The 19,837-nt window shown below is 48.2% G+C and overlaps 1 protein-coding gene across 2 annotated transcripts in view; it reads left to right on the top strand.

The window, feature by feature from the left end:
- SMPD3 (sphingomyelin phosphodiesterase 3) overlaps nt 1-19,837 on the top strand; it is a 92,002-nt gene that overhangs the window by 45,736 nt on the left and 26,429 nt on the right. Inside the window, exon 2 of one of the 2 annotated variants that reach the window (XM_002761096.6) lies at nt 17,604-17,665. The exons of the other annotated variant lie outside the window; for it this stretch is intronic. The gene's annotated coding sequence lies outside the window, so the exon portion shown is untranslated. The remainder of the gene's footprint in view (nt 1-17,603; nt 17,666-19,837) is intronic. 2 annotated transcript variants of the gene reach the window in all.

Genomic DNA, 19,837 nt, shown 5'->3' with positions numbered 1-19,837 from the left:
TGGCCCACAGCGCCTGGCAAGTCTGCACACATGTGCCTGGGGTTACAGAGAGGAAGCTCAGAGCTGCCGCATTTCTGGTGCTGCCAAGGACAAGTCTCCCACACAGTGTTCCAAGTCACTGGAGAAGATCTGTCAAGTACCAGGGTGTTTCCATTTCCAACTTGGATGGAAAGCCTTCTTTTCTATGCTGTATGCCTGGAAATAGTGTTTCAGGCTGTCCTGATGTCCCCGGCTTCTATACAAATATGACAGCTTCTGGGGGTTAACACCTCAATGGCAGGTGGGCCAGGAACATAGGTGACACACATCTCCTACCTGGGAAACTCCCGACAAGTCCCTTCAGACCTGCTTCTAAAGATTGCTTGCCAGCCCGTCCTCATGTCCCACCCCCTGCACACCCACCCTCACAATTGTTAAGCTGAGGCCTATGGAGATTCCAGGAGAAAATGGAGAAAACAGCTGAGTGTGGTGGCTCATGCCTGGGAGGCCAAGGAAGGTGAATCCCTTGAGCCCAGGAGTTCAAGACCAGCCTGGGCAACATGTGAAACCCTGTTCCTACAAAAGATACAAAAGTTAGCTGGGCGTGGTGGTGCGCACTGAGTAGTCCCAGCTACTTGGGAGGCTGAGGTGGGAGGATCACTTGAGCCTGAGAGGCAGAGGCTGCAGTGAGCCAAGATGGCAACGCTGTACAGAATGAGACCTTGAAAAAGAGAGAGAGGGAGGGAAAAGAAAAGGAAACAAAGAAACAATGGCAGGGTTGTCATCCTGCCCACCATCCCAGCTGTATTGCTGCCTCCCTGGGACCCGGCGTTCCTGCGAAAGAAAGTGCATGGGCTTTCTGACAGCCAGCCCCTCTGACTCATATGTGTTTGGTCACCCCTCTAGACACAGGCACTCAGTAAATGCTGTCACACAACAGTGGTGAGCTGCTCCCCTTCATTATGGAATATTGTCAGGGTAATCTTCAAAGCATGAGGCCCAGTCCTGGTTTTGAAATGAGCTGGAGTAAAATTATTGTGCAAACAATCAAACTTCAGCAAATCCATTCTAATTCGCTTTGTTTAAAACTTTTGTTTTCCATAAAAGATTAGGCTAGGAAAGAATTTAATCACGTCATATCCACTTCTAAAATGGTTACAGATGCCAAGATCAAGAGTAATGATTAGAAGAAAAGAATAAAAATCCCTGGATGTTGAGAACTCAGTAGCCTTCTTCCAGGACGAGAAAAACTGTCTTCGTTGTTTTCAGGTGTGAATAAAGGCCGAGATAGAGGTGAGGCCAGGCCACTTCTCTTTATGCAGAAGTCAGTTCCAATCTGCAGTAAATTTATATTGGCATCTGCTCTGAGCCTGGCACTCTTCTGGGTGTCACAAATCCAACAGTGAACACAATAGACAGAAACCCTGTCCTCAGGGAGCTTGTGTTTCAGTGGAAGAAGAAAGAAAATCAGAAATGCATAATGAGTTAAGTGGTGATGCTTTGGAAACAAAAAGGAAGCAGGGAAGGGGACAGAGGGTGTCAGGAGGCATTATTTGTACAGGATGGTTAGGGAAAGCTATCCCAAGTGGGTGATGTTTGAAACAGGGACATGAACAAAGTGGAGGAGGGAGACACATGACATCTAAAAGCAGAGCCTTACTGTAGGAACAAAGGCCCTGGAGCCAGAGGGAGCATGACGCTCTATGCTGTACCCTGGCACAGTGTCTACAAATCCACTCTACATACTCCAGAGGCAACACTAGCGGATCCTCATTATAGAAACAAAGCCTCCCCTCCAGCAAGTCGGCAGAGCACATCTCAGACCCAACAAGCCCTTCTCAGCATCTTCCTATAAGTCTCCTAACTCAGCATACACTGGTCTTCCAGGGAATGACATTCCAATTGGACGTTGCATTCCTAAGAATTCCTAACGATTGAATGCATTCCAGCATCCAATTAGGAAAGGCACTGACCTGCTGTTACCTTGAACACTCAGGCACAGCACCCACCATGCTATGTAACCAATCACTACCAAAGAGACCATTGGAAGGAGTCACCATGCCTTCCACCACCAGCATAAACATGTCCGCTGACCTCATGTGGGCCCTGCTCTGTGGGACTCCTAAAGCTTGTGCAAGATGAAAAGCCACACTGAGTCATGACTCTGGCCTATTGCTTATCCTCAGATTATGAGAAATGTGCACACAGAATCAATCCCTGCCTCCTGGCCCTCAGCACCCAGATGCAGCACCCTTCCTGGGGCTGTATGTCACATACCATGTCCATTTTATAGAGGAGAGAAATGGAGGCCTGCAGAGGTGGGGTGCTGTGTCACTCAGGGTTCAATCAGGGAGGCAGCATCACTACAAGTATAATGGAATCAGAAATGTATTGTAAGAATTAGAACTTATTAATTGTAGGAAGAGCCAGGGAAATAACGGTCTAAAAGGGAGGGAGATGTGACTCAGAGGAAGGTCACTAGCCAGCCATTGCGTAAGTGAAGGAGAGTCAGAGCTTGCAGGGAGGTCTGCTAAGGAAGGCTGGATTCTGTAGAACCTTGCTGCCTTTTTGTGGCTACCGCATCTTGGAGTTTGCCGAGAATTGTCTGGTGTGGGCCTGGGGTCGCTGTTGGTCATCTGGGCTGGCAGTTGGGAAGGAGAGCTGAACATAAAACCATGACAAGTGAGGATAAACCGGAAGTTGCCATCCTCTTAGCCATTTGGCGTATTTGCCTTGCCGGGATTCTAAAGATCTGCGAGGAAGGCATTTATATGGTCCTAGGTGCTTTAAGAAGGCTTCCAGAAAACCTGGTATGGCAGCCTGCCTTGTACCTATGAAATTCTCCTGTCCTGGCCAGCACACTGCCCTGAAACTTCCCCTTGCAAAGAAGCTGAAGTTTCTGGCATCCAGCTACTAGTGTGGGGATCTCAGACAATTACCTTTTAGGTGAGGTCAGGATTCAGAGAGATTCTTGGACAGATGCCCTTTCCCACCTCCACCCTGACTCTAAAGCATGTTCCAAAGACAGGGCCCTGTAACATCCCACTTACCCCACAGCCCCTGCTCCCTCCTATACCCCTATCACCCCCAATTCCACTTCCAGCCCCAACTGCCCAAACTCAAGTTTTGCATTTTCTACTTCCTACTGGGCATTACCACTGAGCTGGGCAAAAAAAAAACTAAGGAATTGGCTCAGAAAGCCCCCACCGCCAGCACCGTCAGGTCCAAATGTGTCAGCTACATGTTGAAGTGCTCCCTGCTACAGGATATAGCATGCCCCTCCCCTTAGCCACTGTGTTTCCCTCAGGTGGACTAGGACAGCAAAAGGGTGAGACCCAGGGATGCTGTGGAAAGTGTCCAGGCTTTGGAGCATCACAGAACGGAGCTAAAGTCCCAGTTCTGCCACTCACTGATGCTAGCCTGGGTGGTTCATTCAAGACTCTGTACTTCTGTTTCACTGTGTGAGCTCTGAGACCCAGCACCTCACTGGTGGCACTGTGAGTAGCACTGGCAGTGCTCTGAAGGCGAGGGGTGGTGGCCAGGAGAAAAAAGTTCAATCCAGTGCAAAAGTAACAGATCCAATCACAAGCATCCAATAATCTGATCATTATTTGGTCTTTGTGATCCTGCAAACCACCATTTAGAAGAGAAATCCTCGCTCACTCAGAGCTGGCCGGAAGTTGCCATGTGCCTGAACTCAGTCACACTCCTCAGACACAGAGGGGCTGCTGTGGCTAGCTGCACACTGGCTGATTGCCCAGGTTTGGTTTTGAACAGACCAGTGTTCCAGGTGTTAGGCACCTTTGTCGGGGCTTGAGAGGCACAACCATGGCAGATCAGGGCTGCAGGGACACATGGCCAGTCTGAAAGATGCCCCCATCTGTGTGTGGAACATACAAGTCTGTGTAGCTATAGCGTATGGTACTAAAAAAGTTCATCTCTTCCACTTAATTTTCAGAAAACTGTCAGAAAGTGCACGTTGAGAATTCTTGTCTGAGTCTAATCTAACAACCACTACTGTAGTCTAACCCATCAGCCAGCTTCTGTCCCTTGATAAATGTGACTTAGAACCACCATATTGAATTAGGAGCTGATTATATCTGATTTGCCCTGTAACAGGGTTAGGTCCATTTCCTGGATGTAGCAGAAGGGCCTGATGGTCACCAAGCTAATCCATAATTATCGTTTAAAATTACAGCCCAAATGGGTCATGCTGGCAAGGTCAGGGGGACACCCTAGCAGAGCTGGGTTGGACTCAAGAAGCATCACAGCTTCCAGCACTTCCGCAAAGCCCCTGACCCTTACCTAGGACCATATCACCCCTAACACGTATTTGAGGGTGGTACCTTCTAGAGGCCACTTGCCAGAGGCAGAAAGTGGGACGAGGAGGCTCTGTGGCAGGGTAGATTGAGAAGAACACGGGTTTTAGAGTCAGACAGACCTGGGTTCAAATCACAGCTCCTCCACCATGATCTTGGTAGCATGATTTACCCCTCTCGGCCTCAGTTTCCGTATCTGTAAAACGGTGACTACAATAGTAGCTGCCCTGCTATGGAGTAGAATGGGGAGGTGTGAGGCTATAAAGACAAGCTGGGCCCAGGCCAACTTGGCCTTAGCCCTGAGACAAGGCAGGGCTTTGGGTTTATTGCGGATGTCCGTGATGTACTGTGTTTATAACAAGGGGCTTCTCTCTGGACATGGTCACTATGGAAGCAATGTCCTCACCTGGCCACTGCTGCAGTCTTCCAAATGATGAGGACAAGGCAACATGGCAGTCCAGGCAAGCAGTATCTGATTGGGTTCCAAGTAATCCAGGAAGAACGGCCAGTGGGCTGTCTGACCACCGTTCTTCCTTCCTCCCCACCCACCCGCCCCTACATTGTATCAGCTGCCTCTAGGGAGCCTAGGCCTCAAGGCTTCTTCTTTGTGGGTGTCCACAAGATGGAATGGATGGCACTTGGCTCTTGAAGGGGACCCTACAGGCCTCAAAGGGGTCCCTACTTCCCTCCATTCCAGGCAGCAGACGTACTGGGGGGCATGGGGACAGCAGAGTTGTTCTCTTTACATCCAAGACCTGTGGGACCAGGGGCTGACATTTATTAATGAAGCACAGTGGTGAGGGGACATGCTATGGGGTGCTAGACCATGGGTAGTGGGGGTAGGATGGTGGCTTCTCCTTCACCTTGAACCCAGAGTAGGAGCCAGGTAATAGGAAAAGCCAGAAGTCCCCAAGTGGGGAAAATGAGGCCTCACTGCACAGCCTAGCTAGTCCTGATTTTGAATCCTGAAGTAACCTCCCCCAACCCAACCCAGAGGGACATTTTCTGGCTTCAGCATTTGAATGAGAGTCTGAAAACCCAGAGGTGTAGGCAGAGACTAGGAGGGCCTGAGGAGGACGGGAAGATTTGCTCTCTTTGTTCAGAGCCAACAACTACAGGCTGAGTGTTTTAAAATGTTTGAATCAACAGAGGGACTGTTTATCACTATTTAAAAAAAGAAATGTAATTAGAGGTTAGCGAACCCCCAGAGCTCCTGGCCATGATGTCAAAGGCTTCCTTGACCTGGAGCAGGGAATAGAAATGAAAAGCGACCACAGACACACTCCACTTCGGTGTGCTCTGCCACAAATCCCGCCTGACGGGTGCTCCCACCACAGCCCATAAAAGATTCTGTGGCTAATGGAATGGCATTTCACATAGGTCCACATTTTTCTCATTCCTAGATGGCTTTTCTTTCTAAACTTGGGAACATGAAGATTCTATTTTAAGAACATAAATTACTGTCCAATTTTAATGTAACTAATGCAAACCAAAAACCAACTTTGAACTGAGGAAAGGAAATAAAAGCAATTTATGGGATAATTTCGTGTTCACATCCCTCAAGATTACTTGAGAACACTTGTCTGATGCATTTATTTCTGGTCAAGAGAAGTGGATAGCCAGCTTTTTGGTGGCTTCTGGAGAACAGGGTGAAGGTTGGCCACATCAGCCTGGAAGACTCCGGCTCGGCCATCTCAGGCCAGGATCCTCCTCGGGGCCCAAAGAGGTAGTGTCAGGAAGGTAAAAATAGCATGGGGGATTTGGCACCAGCTTTCTGACACATGGTTTTCTCATCCCAGGGACTGCCACGTAGGGCCCTTCTTTTCCAGCTATTCTAAGTGAAAAAGAAAAAAGTAAGATTATTTGAGAACTAAATAAAAACAGTGCTTTATTTTAACCACCTTTTCTGTGATCATCTTCCTTTCCCAAGTGCTCTTTTTGGCTCTTCTATCCTCGCCAAGCCAAAAATGGATGAGCCCCAAGCTTCTGTCCTTGACCCCCTTTTTTCCTCTGCCTGCTCTCCCTGAGAACAACATCCACAGCTGCAGCTCCAGCAGGGGTCCAGGTGGCCACAGCCCCAGCACATTCCAGAGGCCCACCCACCTCTTGGGCTCCCTCCCTCCCTGACCAGATTCTGTATCTCCCTCTGGAAGGCTGCCTCTGGGGATATTCCTCCCTGTGGTTGTCATCCCCTGGCCTTGCCTGCCTGTTTGACATGTGACCCAGGTCCCAGACCTCTAGAGGCCACCTCAAGTGGTGCCAGGAACAATGGGGCTCCCTGTAGGAGGCCCTAAGATGAAGCACTGCCACCAGGGGAGTGGGGAAGGCTTCCTGGAGAAAGAGACCCGCATAGAAGGCAAGAAGATTAGGAGCAAACTAGGTGAGGCGCTGAATTCCAGGCTAGGAAAAGCTCTCCTGGAGAAAGAATGGGACCAAGGAGGAAAGAGGAGAGCTCAGAGGATAAGCTTGGCAAGAAGTGCAACAGGAGAGGAGGCAGACATGCGTGGGGCATGGATTTTGTCCTGGGGACCATGAAAGAGTTAGCTGGGAGGGTGCCCAAGTATGTATCTAGAAAGATCATTCTGGCTTCTGTCTGGAGAACAAATGGAGAGGGCACAGGGCCGAAGGACACCAGGGAGAGACAATGGGCTTGACTAGGGTGTTCCCCATTGCCCCTCAGCCCCACAGCAGAACTCTACCTGGTTCCTGCTGGGTTTATACCTCCCAATCCCCACTGGCTCTCTGACCATTTGGACAACCAGGACAACAGTTGATAGATGAATTCATACTCAAGTGTTAAGAACAAATCATGGCAGCATCCACCTTAAATCCCTCTGGGACAGAGCAGGGGTGCAGGTAAGAGGGGAGGGTGGTGGCTAGCAAGACTTCCCAACCCCTGGGAGTTTCCTCCCTTACCTGTGGGTGCTTCCTGTGTATTAGGGAGCCCTACCAGTCGGAATGCTAACCAGAATGGGGCCGTAGATAAGTCTCGCTCACAGGATCTGTGCCACTCTCTAGCTGTGTGACTGAGCAAGTCACGTATGCCCCTCTGAGCCTCAGTTCTCATCTCTGAGTGCGGGATCAATAATACCTACGTTCCCCAGGCTGCTTAGCGGATGAAACAAGACGTTGTGCGCTGAATGCTCTGAAATGCTCTGAACACAGTGCCTGGCACACAGTGGGTGCCCCAAAACATTTTTTATATAATCATGTTGATGAGGATGATGATTCCAGTAAGCTATAGGCACTCATAACACACACATGAGTTCACACACTTTTCAATGTAAAGTCTCCATGTTGCATTTTCATTTTGTTTTTGTTTTGTTTTATGACAAAGTAGCCTCACTGAGATTGAAGCACTAATTCAAACCATGGGGAGCAGTTTCTCACAGCTCCTGCTGTGCCCTCTGGTGTGTACAAAGGGAATCGAACCTTCTGGTGATGGATATGCCCCCCTGGCTAGAAATCACTTTATTGATTAGACCGAGGTTCCGGGAATGCCTCTATCAGGGACTGGGCCCTGTGCTTGGAGCTCAGGGGGCTCTAGGCTGCCAGTACAAAGCCCAGGGCTGTGAGACTGAGGGGAGGGGGTTCAAAGTTTTAGAGCTGAGCCTTAGAGGATGGGTGTCAGGTAGACCATCTGGGGTGTTTTAGACACCAGGGACAGCGTGTACAAAGGCATGGAGGCATGAAAGAGCATGGTATGTTCTAGGAACAATGGAAGAAGGTTGGGGCCATCAGATCAAATCAGTGGGAGAGAGGGAGGGGCAGAAATGAGGCTGGGGAGGGCAGGGTCTGGTCACTAGGGGCCCTCAAGCCAGGCCAGGTAGAAAGATCGATCCTAGGGGTAGAGGGAGATCTGGAGATGCTGGACAAGGGCGGAGTGAGCTCAGAGCTGCTGGTGGGAGGATCACAGGCTTCAGCCCAATTAGGAGGGAAGGAGCTCAATGCAGTCAAGACAGGAGGAGGCCTTGGTGGAAGTGACAGCCAGGGAAAGAGGGGGAACAGGGACTAGAAACAGACTCAGGAACTGGGAGTAATTGGCCTTGACTCTGGACAGGACACTTGCAGCTGAAGGAGGGGTGGAGGACAGAGTGGACGACTAGGGGCTGTGCCCATTGAGTCTGGAAGGGCAGGGCTGGGCTGCCCAGGCCAAGCACACTGAGCTGAGGCACCCATGAGACAGGACTCTGCTCCCTGCCCTCACGCAACCACTTTCAGTCTGTTTTTCTCTCTTTAACTGCCACAATAGGAAACCAAGGTCTTTTTCATTGTTTAATATATTTCCTCATTTTTAATTTAAAAAAAAAGAGGAAGTGGAATGTTTTCTATATCCTTCTCAAACAGAAAAGCAACATTACCTATATATACATGGTCTCTCATGTGTAAGAATGTCTACATGTTACTTTTCCCTTGATGTATTTTTTTTTAAAAGCAGTTTAGGCACTGGGATGAAATTTAGAGTTGTCCCCTTGGTGCTCAGCTAGCTGCCCCTCAGGGTCAGCCCCTAAGTGGGTCCAGACTAGGGCAGCCACAGGCCTGAGCTCACCTGCCCCAACTCAGGTTTCTTGTCGCTCAAGGGCTTGAGGTAAACTGGGACATGACAGCTATGGGACTCACTGTGGGACTGAGATCTTCCCTTGAAGCCAGAGGGTACATTCTAAACCCTGGAGATGATGACATTTTGATAAAGTTTAAAAAAAAAAAAAAAAAAAACGACTTCACTTTGCAAGACAAACAGCTAATAAAATAGAATCTTTTTTGGTAACCACCCATACACCAATCAATCTGTCACTCGAAAAGCTGGTTCCCGAGAAGTGTGAAATGAGGCCACTCTGGAGTTCTGTGGGAACAGAGAGGCCCTGAGAAGCCTTCCTCTCGACCAGATTACAGTTGCCACCCAACACAGGGAAAATCTCTGATTCTGAGCACAGGAAATACATAGCTAATGAGTTGTTCAATCAATACAGACTTTTGGAAGGTGAGCCATGAGGTTGGGGGTCACTGTTACACTGTTCTCTTTTGTTCCTATAATTCTGCCTCTTTTGTTTTTTTTTTTTTTTCCAATTCCAGCCCCCTTGAGAAAGATATAAGCATTTCCCACAGCGAGGCAGGGCTAGACAAGGGAGTGATGCCACGGGGCCTCTTTTACACTACAGCTATTCAAATAAGAATTTAAAACAAAGGGTCATTCAACACCACCAAAAAAAATCAATAGGACAAGCCTCAGTCATAAAACACATCTGTGTGCCCACCTGAGGCTACCATTGGAATGAGATTTCACCTCACATTCTCTCTGTCTCTAGTTCTGTCTGATTGCCTTGTTTTCTTCTGTTTTCCCATAGCTCTAATTCCCTATTTGAACAAAAGTCTCATATTGTCCATAGGATACAGTTTAAGTTATCATAAGTTTTTTGGGGAACAAGATAAAATAAATGAATTAGTTCATCAGAACCTGCCTAAAGCAGCTGTGACTAGAGAATTCTGAGTCCTGCAGTACTAAGGTTAGAAGGAAAGCAGACAACTGCAAGTGCTGAATGATGAGCAGCAGTGTCTGCACGCAGTAGGCGCCCAATAAATGTCAATTAATTTGTTTTTTAAATGATGGAATCTGAAGGAACAGATAAGATGAACTGGATAATAACTACTCTGAAAGTAATAAATGGCAGTAAAATGCTAACAGAAACAGATCAGAAAAAAAAATAGCCATAATTCCATGGTGAAAATTATAAAACAATTGGAAAACAACTGGAAGTAGTAATTGGCATAACAGAAACAAATAGAACACAGAAATCAGTGAAGTTGAAGATAAGGTAAGACATGAAGCCAAAAGTATAGACAAAACAGAGGAGCAAATCAATGATTTGGAAAATGGAAAATGGTATGACAGCCCTAAAGGAGGCCCAGAAGAGAGAGAGGAATGGAGGAACACATAAAGGAGACATCAGAAAAGAAATAATATAAGAAAAGCTTCCAGAAATGAAAAAACGGCTCCGCCTAGAACTGAAGAAAACACACACTGTGCCTTTCAAGTGCAACTCTGAGAAAAAGAAATAAGCATTTGCTAGTTTAAATTTTGAATTATAAATTATCCAACAAGCTGAAATGAAGGGAGATATATTCTTCTGAAATTGGGTAAGAATGACAAGAGAACTGACATCACAAACATTGAAGACAAAATGAGCCTTTAAAAAAAATGTGCAATTCTAACTGCACAAGTGGATTCTAATCACATCACTTATACTCCTAAACAAGACTTGTTCTCTACATGTAGGGGAAAACAAAGTCAAGTAAAAATTAGGGGAAAGTTGTGCACAATTATACTTTTTTAAAGCAAAGGAGAATATCTGACTTTTACAAAAATATAAAAGACAAAAGCTATCTTACATAACAAGAAATTAGAATTAGAATGGACCAATTGAAGAAAGAAAGATTAGTGATCTGACAAAATGTAGTCACTCTCAAGAGTCCACCTACACTCTAATAATTCTCAAACAGGCTCCAATCCAGACCTCAACTCTGAGTTCTGGGTCTGAATATCCCACTTCTATCTGGACACATCTATGCAAATGTCACGAAACACCATGAACCCTGCCTTCACCCATTCACCCACCTGCTAGTAAAGTGAGCAACTTACTAGCCATACAGTTACCTGAACCAGGAGACCGCTGAATAAATTCCTGTTTCCTGTTCCATGTTTCCTTTTTCTTTCTTTATTTCTTTTTTGAGAGAGTCTCACTCTGTCACTCAGGCTGGAGTGCAGTGGCACCATCTTGGCTCACTACAACCTCAACCTCCCAGGTTCAAGCAATTCCCCTGCCTGAGCCTCCCAAATATCTGGGACTACAGGTTTGCACCACCACACCCGGCTAATTTTTGTAGTTTTACTAGAGATGGGGTTTTACCATGTTGGCCATGCTGGTCTTGAACTCCTGACCTCAAGTGCTGGAATTACAGGCATGAGCCACCACGCCCAGCTTCTTGGTCCATTTTTATGCTACCCAACTACCCCTTGGTCCCCATCCATTTGTAAAAGTCTGCTTGGGATGCCGTAACAAAATACCGCAGACTAGATGGCTTAAACAACCAAAATTTAGCTTCTCACAGGTTAGAGGCTAGAAGTCTGAGACCAAGGTTCTGGCTGATTCAGTTTCTGGTAAGGGCTCTCTTCCTGGCTTGTAGACAGCTGCCTTCTCCCTAAGTCCACATATGGCTTTGCCCTTGGTGCCTGTGAGCACTTTGGCATCTCTTCTTTTTTTTTTTTGAGACAGCCTCTCATTCTGTCTCGAAATCTCAGCTCACTGCAACCTCTGCCTCCCAGGTAACTGGGACTACAGGTGCATGCCACCATACCTGGCTAATCTTTGTCTTTTAAGTAGAGTTGGGGTTTTACCATGTTGGCCAGGCTGGTCTCTAACTCTTGGCCTCAAGTGATCCTCCTGCCTTGGCCTCCCAAAGTGCTGGGATTACAAGCATGAGCCACCAAGCATCTCTTCTTATAAGAACACTAATCTTATCAGATCAGGACCCGCCCTTATTAATGACCACATTTAAACTTAATTACAAATGCTCCTCAACTTATCACGGGGTTACATCCCTATACAGCAATTGTATGTTGAAAATACAGTTCCTTGAAAAGCATTTTATATACCTAAACTAGTGAGCATTGTAGCCTAGCCTAGCCTAGCCTACATTAAACATGGTCAAAACCCTCACATTAGCCTACAGTTGGGCAAAATCATCTAACAAAGCCTATTTTATAATAATAACATTTTATAATAAAAAACTAAAATAATGAAAAGGTCAAAATTCAAAGTACAGTTTCTATGGAATGTCTATTACTTTTGCATCATTGAAAAGCTAAAAAAATCTTGGCCAGCCACAGTGGCTTATGCATGTAATCCCAGCACTTTGGGAGGCCAAGGCCAGCAGATCACCTGAGGTCAGAAGTTCAAGACCAGCCTGGCCCACATGGTGAAACCCCATCTCTACTAAAAAAAAAAAAAATTAGCTGGGTGTAGTGGTGGGTGCCTGTAATCCCAGCTACGTGTGAGACCAGGGCACGAGAATCATTTGAACCCAGGAGGTGGAGGTTGCTGTGAGCCGAGATGGCTCCACTGCTCTCCAGCCTGGGTAACAGAGTGAGGAGGCAAAAAAAAGAAAAAAGTTGAAAATTCTTAAGTTGTACCATCATAAGTCAGAGACCATCTATACTTCCTTAGAGCCTCCATCTACAAATGCAGGCACACAGTGGGTTTAGGGCTTCAACATATAAATTTGTTGGGGTCATAAACATTCAGTCCATGACACCATTCTACCCTCTCAGACGTCCCCCAGATACGTGATCCCTCTCTTTTCCCACTGCCTTGGTTCTGCCATCTCCCTGCTTTGGCTACTGCCCTGGCCTTCCTGCTTGTCTCCCCTCCTGCCCACCCATGCTTCCTATGGAATTATCTTTCCAAATGGATAACTGATTACTGAATGCCTACACAGAGTTTTCACCAATATCATCTCATCTAATTCTCCCAACAAGCTTGCAAACTAGTAGAAACCCAAGGCTCAGAGAGGCTAAATGAAGGCCCAGTGTTGCCCAGGGCCAGATTTGAACTTAGATTGGACTCTGAAGTACACACTGTTTCTAAGTGTGTCTCCCACCTTTGTAATCCAAACTTCCGAAAGGGTGTCAGGTCCACAATATATACAACAATTAATAATTGGCATATGAATGGGCTTCACATGTAATCATAACTTCATCAGTCTTTATAGTCAAGTTGATTTCCCTTCTGAGTCCAACTAACAGAGATCCAGGCCCTCTGTTTTGCTGCTGCTTTGGGAGAAATGAGGAGTTAACATTTTATTAATCAAAACAAAAATGTGTACTTTTCCTGTTTAAGACAATGCCCTCATGTGACTTCAATTATTTACTAGCAGATGTATTTGCACTTTAAAAGGCAGAACTTTTTCAAGCATAAAATGACAAAGGAACTACTCTGTTTTAATTCTCCATTAGCTGATGTCCTCATCTTTGTTCACTGAGGTGGGGGCACTGTCCCACTCACTGGAAGATCAATTTGAACCAACCAGGTAAAACATTCACCTCCCTATAGTGTTACTCGGAGACCTAGCAGGTTTGAGGGGCAGCTCCTCTCACCAGCCATCCCTAGCAGCTACTCTGGGATACTTCTGTACCTCTCCCCCAGAGTCTCACCCAAATGCAGACAGGCTGCCTGACCATACCTGTCTAACCATGCTACCCTCCCTTGCCTTAGTATTGGTGTCAGAGGTGTTTGAACAAGAGCAACTCCATCTTGAAAAGATGCTGGCTAAAATGAGGCTGAGATGTGCTGGCCTGCATTCCCAGAAGGTTAGGCATTCTTAATCTTTGTTTGTTTGTTTATTTTGACATAGGGTCTCACTTTGTCACCCAGGCTGGAGTGCAGTGGTGCCATCACAGCTCACTGCAGCCTCAACCTCCTGGGCTCGAGCAATCTTCCCACTTCAGCCTCCCAAGCAGCTGGGACTACAAGCATGCGTCACCACACTCAGCTTGTGTGTGTATAGTTTTTAGAGACAGGGTTTCACCATGTTGCCCAGGCTGGTCTCAAACTCCTGAGCTCAAGAGATCTGCCTGCTTCAGCCTCCCAAAGTGCTGGCATTACAGGTGTCAGCCATCACATCCAGCCTAGGTTAGGCATTCTTAGTCACAGGATGAGATAGGAGGTCAGCACAAGATACAGGTCACAAAGACTCCACCGATAAAACAGGATGCAGTAAAGAAGCTAGTCAAAACCTGCCAAAAGCAAGAGGGTGACCAAAACGACCTCTGGTTGTCCTCACTGTTCATTATATGCTAATTATAATGTATTAGCACACCAAAAGATACTCCCACCAGCACCACAAAGGTTTACAAATGCCAGGGCAATGTTCCAGCAGTCATTCTTGGTTGTATATGGTCTAAAAAGAAGAGGAATCCTCAGTTTCAGGGATTGCCCACCCCTTTCCTGGAAAACTCATAAATAATCCACCCCTCATTTAGGACATGATCAAGAAATAACCATAAAACTAACCACCAGCACCCTCAGGGCTGCTCTGTGTATGAAGTAGCCATTCTTTTGTTTCTTCTCTAATGAACTTGCTTTCATTTCACTCTGTGGATTCGCCCTGAATTCTTTCCTTTTCTGGATCAGGACCCCTTTCCTGTAACACTGAGGGCTTAAAGGTAACTCTTTCACTAGGGTACAGTCAAGATTTTTCCCCAAGGTGAACAGCTGCTCTTCACCTTCACTCACCCTAAACTTCAACTGTAGAATGAGGCCGAGAGGTCCCAGGTCTGCATGTAGTCCGACACTGACAGATGGAAGGCTGTGGTAGGCTCAAGCCTCATCGAAGGTACCTTGCCCCAGTATCCCCATGTGGGTAAATAAATCAACCTCCTAGGTGCCAGGCCCTGTACAAACATTATTTCTGGACCTGTGAAGTCAGTGTTATCCTCATTTTAAGAAGGCAGAAACCAAGCCTTAGAGAGAGGCCCTGGGGAACAGGTCTGTCCATCTCCACAGCTGGTTCTGCTACACAGGAGAGGAGGAGGTATCCAGGAACCTGACCGAGCTCAGTGCATCCAGGGACGTAGTCTCCCTTGGAGCTGCACGTCCATCAGGGGTCACCCCAGGTGCTGGTCTGCGGTCTTGGGGCCTGTGGGCTTGAGGCCTCCTGGTAGACAGGCAGGCAGCAGGCAGGCGGGTGCGTGCTTGGGACCACTGTTGGCTCTGAGGACACTGCCTTGCTGTGCTGGGTAAATGGCCCACTTTCCACACCCGCCCCCCCAGGCCCTCCCTGCTCTGCTCCCACTGCCTATTTAAGCCAGAGGCCTGACTCGGCCCAGGCATGAGCCAGCTGCCGGAGCCAGGAGAGCAGCACTGCAGGCCCCGCTCAGCCGGGGATGAAAGGTTCTTCTGTTTCACCCTTTCCTACCGGTGCGTTTTGAATGATGATGCTGAGCAGGGTTGGAGCAGGAGCGGATTCTGCTCACCTGGGAGTATATTGAGATGGGTAGCTGGCAGAGGGAGGCTCTGATTGAATTTTTCCCATTTCTAATCCCTGACTTGATGTGATCTTATTTTCAAAGAGGGAAAAAGTCTGTGGTTTGTGAAAGGATAGGGGAAGAACATATTTCAAAACAAGGCCTGGCTCAGAATATCAATGAGCTGACATGTTTCTCTTTTCTTTTGAGAAAAGACAAGGGCCTATAATTTCAAGGTTGTAGAGATTCCATCTCCCTTCAGGAACCCTTCCCTAAATAGCCAGTTATTGTCATATAATTCTATTGTGAAAAAAAAAAACATGCAGAGATTTTTCAGAAGTCAGTGGGGCATGGGAGTGGGGGTGGAGGGTGGGTAGGGGGGCATGCAGCTGTGCAGCTGGTGGGGGACAGTTTGGCAAATGCTAGAGGCCAAAGATCCTTCTTGACAAACTTCTCACTGAGGGATGAGAGGTGAGCTCCTCCCCACTTACAGAGAGGGCAGTGAGGGCTGGGAGTCACACAGGCCCAAATGGCTCAGGAGTGCCCTGCCTCCTTTATGTCCAATGCCAGATGCTTGAGAGCCTGTGGTCTGGGTCAGGTCAGCCCAACAAGAGGGTGAAGGACAGAGATGCATGCAGGTTGTCAGCCAACTGTGGGTGAAGAGGCAGGAGTCCCAAGGACAGAGGACAGGCCAGGACAGCAGGTCACCCTCTGCTTCCCGGCAGGCTGGACTCCCCAGGCTGGGGAGGGGTGCTTGCCAGGTACTTAGCTCAGAGGGCAAAAGCCAGGGTATCCATGTGGACATAAGGGTTCCTGGGGAACCCAGGTCACCACATGCAGAGCGTGGACCTGCGGGGCTCTGGCTTCCTTCTTCCCACTCTGATCTGGCAACCTCCAGTGCCGGTGCTCATTTGGTACTGGCCATGGCCATCCAAGATCTTCTAGTGGCCCCTAGTGTTACAGAGGAGGGAGCCTCTGAGGTTCAGAGGCTAAATGACTTGCCCAAGATCAATGGCCTAGACCAGAATAGGGTCTCACTGGAGCCCAAACCTTTTCTGTGCAAATTCGTAGTGAGAAGAGAGCCAGTTGTTTGCCGTGGAGGAGACACTTCTGCCAGCACAGCTGCCACATCTTTAGTTAGGGGACAGAGAATGGACTGGGCCTCGGCTTTCATATTCTTCTGAAACACTTAGTTTGGGTGATCTGCATAGTAAGTGTACATAAGGGATGGGCTATGAAGAGTGATGGGTCTTCCTATTCTGGATGAAGCGGGGTAAGAGGGTTTTGGGCTGGGCCACGGGACTGGCTTAAGGTGGAACGAACAAGGACAACTGTGGCCGTGCTGGGCGTTGGGCAGGGAATGCTGAACTTGAAAGCAGAGCCTGGGCCTGAGACAGGGGGCAGGCCCTGGAGCCAAGGATTTGGCAGGTTGGTAGGAGGAGGCCTGGGCTGAAGCCAGAGGCGGGACTAGGGGGCAAGGGCGGGGACTACAAACTGGGACGGGGCCCAAGTGTGAAGGGCAGCGTCCCCAGAGCATAGTGCCAGGATCCCTCACCTCTGTCAGCAAGGGGTGCCAGGAGCCAGTAACATCGTGTCCAAAGGCCTAGGGTCACATGAGTTCCCTCCCAGCTGTTCCCTCTGAAGACCCCATTGGGTTCACGAGGTGTGCTGCTGAGCCTCCCTTCCACTGGCCTGCCTACCCTCCCGCTTATCTGCCACCAGATCCCTCTGGTTCCTCTCAATGTTGCTCTTCGTCCCCTCACCCACCCCATCCCGGTGGCCACTGTCCCTCTTTCCTGGCCTGAGTTCAGCTCTCTCCTACCCTCAGGTATCTTAGAGAAGCAAGATAGCACAAAGCTCCTAAAGGTCTGATTATTCTGGTTCTCCCATCAGATTAAACCTGGGCCCTGCGGCTGGAGCTTTTGAATTCACCTTTTTCCCACCCTCCACCTTCACCCCGCACCCCCTGAGCCCGGCCTGGGTCCCCGTGTCCACATGGAGGGATCAACCATCCCATCCTTGGAGTCCTCCCCTCTTGGCAACCCTCCTCCCTGAAAATCCTCACACAAACCTCGGGCCCCGCCCACTGCGGCTGCACTTCGTCCACTGGAACTGCCTGGCACACACCCTCACCCTGGCAACGTGGAGGGTGTGGCAGTGCCTCTGGCTGAAGTTGGGGCCTCTTGGTCTTTGTACCTGGCTCACCTGTTCTGGGCTGCTTGGTGGCTGTTGGGTGAGTTCCCGAGATTGTTCCAGGCACCTCTGAACTGCCCATCTCCTTTCAGGTCTGGTGACAGCTCTTCAGAGATAAGGACAGCAAAGTCCCAGTGGAGTGGCTCCTCCTCAGGTAAAACCAAGACTTCGGGAACCAGAGGGGTGGGGTGGGAGTGGGTGAGGGGGTGCTCCAAGCCTTTCCTCATGGGCTACTTGTCAGTGTTTTTATAGAGATACTCTGTGAGATTAAGAAAAGGCTCTCCTGCTTGTTAAAATGTTTGAAAACCACAGCTCTGGGGTTAGCAATCTGGGGCCGGCCATCTGGGTCCCATCCTGACTTCAAATGGAGTGCAATACACCCAATCTATGGAGAAAATACTAACTCCTTCAATATACGGGAAAACGATTTGAAGCAGCACTTCATAAAAGTAAAGGAATACAAATTAAGTACCCTGAAAAAATGTAACCAGATACCGCTTCCACTAAACTATCAAAAACATTTTTTTTTTTGACACCTGTCTTACTGTCTCTGGGACTGGAGTGCAGTGGTGCAATCTCAGCTCACTGCAACCTCTACCTCCTGGGCTCGAGCGTTCTTCTCACCTCAACCTCCTGAGTAGCTGGGACTACAAGTACACGCCGACACACCTGGCTAATTTTTGTATTTTTTTGCAGAGAATGGGTTTTGCCATGTTGCCTTAGCTGGTCTCCAACTCCTGGGTTCAAGTGATTTGCCCGCCTTGGCCTCCCAAAGTGCTAAAAACACATTTTTTTAATGTTAAAACCCAGAGTTGGTAAGGATGCTGTGAAACACGTATTCTCAAACAATCAGTAAATTGACAGAACCTTGGTAGAAAGTGGTTCGGCAGTCTATCAGAACTTTGAAAGTTTACTGAGTAATTCTACTCTTGAATCCATCCCAAAGAAGTAATTCCGACTACTGGGCCAGTCTCAGGAATAAAAGCAGAAACTAGTGACTCCTGGCAGTCAGAAACCTCAGACTAGGAGCCAGAACAAGACCAGTGTAAGAACCCACTCCTTCCCAAATCTTGATAACATAAGTGTTCTCAGGGTTGTCAGTGTGGTCACCAGGATGGGGGCAGGGAGATTTGGGGATCCAAGGTGGTGGTTACTGGATGGAAGAATGAAAGGGGAAATAGATGAGACCAGCAGCTCACAGGGAGGGAGGAAGGAGACCATTAGAATTTTTACCAAGGGCTCAGTGGGGGTAGGTGACAAATGTTACCTGCAGGGGACTGAAAAAAGAGGCAAAGGTCTTGTTTTGTGGGAATCAAGGGGGAAGGACAAGAGGGACACTGTAGGGAATGTTACTCTTCCCCAAGAACTTGTCCTGGAAGTAAGGGTGGTTCTGGATGGTATTCATTTACGTATTTCTGGATATGTTTGCATATCACTTATATTCAGCCTTGGCAAGAAAAGTAGAGAGAAAAAGGAAATTGGAGTCAGGTGACTTGGCTGCACACCTCTCAGGGACTGCCATTTACCTCTCTGAGTCTCTGTTTCCTTATCTGTAAGTGGGACCAGCCGTATCTATTTGGGGTAGTTGTGCAGTACAGATGCACTCCCAGTGTGAAAAGCACATTCTGTGAGGTGTGTGTCTTCTCTGATATCCCCAAGAGGCGCTCCGTTACTCCTGCCTTTCTACACTTGATCTTAGCCAAAAGGCCGAAAAGCGATACTCCTGCCTTTCTGATGCTCATTTCCAGTCTCCCTCTTGTCTTTGCCATGGACTGGCTCATAGCTTTGTCCCCACTTCAGCAGGGAAAGAGAAAGGAAGGGAGGGAGGGAATGAGTTTGAGGTCCCAAGCAGGTGGCCTCAGATGAGCCCATTCTGGCTGCAGCTCCAGGTCAGCAGGGGGCAGGGCTGCCACTTGTCCTCAGTTGGCAGGGGTTCCTATTATCTACCTACTCTACACACAGCTAGGGTCAGGTAATGGAATAAAATTCTGAGTGCTTACAGGGGGAGTGGGGGACACAGGCTTTGGTCTCCTAGTCTGGCCTCAGAGTTAGAAAATAGAACGCTCATTCCCTGGGACTGGAAGTTGGGGTGGGTGGGGGAGCACCTTACCCCCTAACCCCAGGGTTCCACATGGGCAGGGTCCCTGGTCCTGCAGAGACAACCCACAGATCCACACACACAAGGCTTTGAAGGATGAATTTGCTGACATAGCTTGAGCCTCCTGTCTCTCAGTTCTGTTTCCAGCTTGATAGATCTGAAGATGTCAGATCTATCAGGGGCTGGTTACCTACCTTTCTAGTATGCAGACTGCAAGCTTGTGCAATA

Source organism: Callithrix jacchus, chromosome 20 (genome assembly GCF_049354715.1).
Source record: "Callithrix jacchus isolate 240 chromosome 20, calJac240_pri, whole genome shotgun sequence".
In the NCBI taxonomy this organism is placed as follows: Eukaryota; Metazoa; Chordata; class Mammalia; order Primates; family Cebidae; genus Callithrix; species Callithrix jacchus.
The sequence above is the reverse complement of the archived record's forward strand: the minus strand, read 5'-3'. Positions and strand labels throughout refer to the sequence as shown.